A 2,500-nucleotide genomic window follows, 5' to 3' on the forward strand; every position below is an offset into this window, starting at 1 on the left:
CCAGACACACTGACACTAACACCTCACACACCACCCACTGTAACACCTCACACACCACCCACTGTCACACCACACACGCCACCGACTGTAACACCACGCACACTGACACTAACACCTCACACACCACCGACTGTAACACCTCACACACCACCGACTGTCACTCCACACACGCTGACACTAACACCTCACACACCACCGACTGTAACACCACACACGCTGACAGTAACACCTCACACACCACCGACTGTAACACCTCACACACCACCGACTGTCACTCCACACACGCTGACACTAACACCTCACACACCACCGACTGTAACACCACAGACGCTGACAGTAACACCACACACGCCACCGACTGTAACACCACACACGCTGACACTAACACCTCACACGCCACCGACTGTAACACCACACACGCTGACACTAACACCTCACACACCACCCACTGTAACACCACGCACACTGACACTAACACCACACACGCCACCGACTGTAACACCACACACGCTGACACTAACACCTCACACGCCACCGACTGTAACACCTCACACACCACCGACTGTAGCACCACGCACACTGACACTAACATCTCACACACCACCGACTGTAACACCTCACACACCACCCACTGTCACACCACACACGCCACCGACTGTAACACCACGCACACTGACACTAACACCTCACACACCACCGACTGTAACACCTCACACACCACTGACTGTAACACCACACACGCTGACACTAACACCTCACACGCCACCGACTGTAAAACCACGCACGCTGACACTAACACCTCACACGCCACCGACTGTAACACCACACACACTGACACTAACACCTCACATGCCACCGACTTTAACACCACGCACACTGACACTAACACCTCACACGCCACCGACTGTCACTCCACGCACACTGACACTCACACCTCACACGCCACCGACTGTCACTCCACACACGCTGACACTAACACCTCACACACCACCGACTGTAACACCTCACACACCACCCACTGTCACACCAGACACACTGACACTAACACCTCACACACCACCCACTGTAACACCTCACACACCACCCACTGTCACACCACACACGCCACCGACTGTAACACCACGCACACTGACACTAACACCTCACACACCACCGACTGTAACACCTCACACACCACCGACTGTCACTCCACACACGCTGACACTAACACCTCACACACCACCGACTGTAACACCACACACGCTGACAGTAACACCTCACACACCACCGACTGTAACACCTCACACACCACCGACTGTCACTCCACACACGCTGACACTAACACCTCACACACCACCGACTGTAACACCACACACGCTGACAGTAACACCTCACACACCACCCACTGTAACACCACGCACACTGACACTAACACCTCACACACCACCGACTGTAACACCTCACACACCACCCACTGTCACACCACACACGCCACCGACTGTAACACCACGCACACTGACACTAACACCTCACACACCACCGACTGTCACTCCACACACGCTGACACTAACACCTCACACACTACCGACTGTAACACCACACACGCTGACACTAACACCTCACACACCACCGACTGTAACACCACACACGCTGACACTAACACCTCACACACCACCGACTGTAACACCACACACGCTGACAGTAACACCTCACACACCACCGACTGTAACACCTCACACACCACCCACTGTCACACCACACACGCCACCGACTGTAACACCACGCACACTGACACTAACACCTCACACACCACCGACTGTCACTCCACACACGCTGACACTAACACCTCACACACCACCGACTGTAACACCACACACGCTGACACTAACACCTCACACACCACCCACTGTCACTCCACACACGCTACCGACTGTAACACCACACACACCACCCACTGTAACACCAAACACGCTGACACTAACACCTCACACGCCACCGACTGTCACACCACACACCACCCACTGTAACACCACACACTCCACCGACTGTAACACCACACACATGCCACTGACTGTAACACCCCACACGCCACCCACTGCAACACCACACACGCCACCCACTGCAACACCACACACGCCACTGACTGTAACACCACACACAGGCCACCGACTGTAACACCACACAAATACGTCACTGACTGTAACACCCCACACACCACTGACTGTAACACCCCACACGCCACCGACTGTAACACCCCACACGCCACCAACTGTAACATCCCACACGCCACCGACCATCACACCACACACGCCACCCACTGTCACACCACACACATGCCGACTGTCACACCACACACACCACCCACTGTCACACCACATACACACCGACTGTCACACCATGTACGCACCGACTGTAACACCACACACACCACCCACTGACACACCACACACACCACCGACTGTAACACCACACACGCCATCCACTGTCACACCACACACACCGACACTAACACCTCACACAC

General features: G+C 55.1%; 1 protein-coding gene across 3 annotated transcripts in view; it reads left to right on the forward strand.

Moving 5' to 3' along the window:
* The window catches only part of LOC125449551 (E3 ubiquitin-protein ligase DTX4-like), a 40,491-nt gene that overhangs the window by 32,018 nt on the left and 5,973 nt on the right, over window positions 1–2,500 (forward strand). The window lies entirely within an intron of this gene.

This window comes from Stegostoma tigrinum, chromosome 46 (genome assembly GCF_030684315.1).
Source record: "Stegostoma tigrinum isolate sSteTig4 chromosome 46, sSteTig4.hap1, whole genome shotgun sequence".
NCBI lineage: Eukaryota > Metazoa > Chordata > Chondrichthyes > Orectolobiformes > Stegostomatidae > Stegostoma > Stegostoma tigrinum.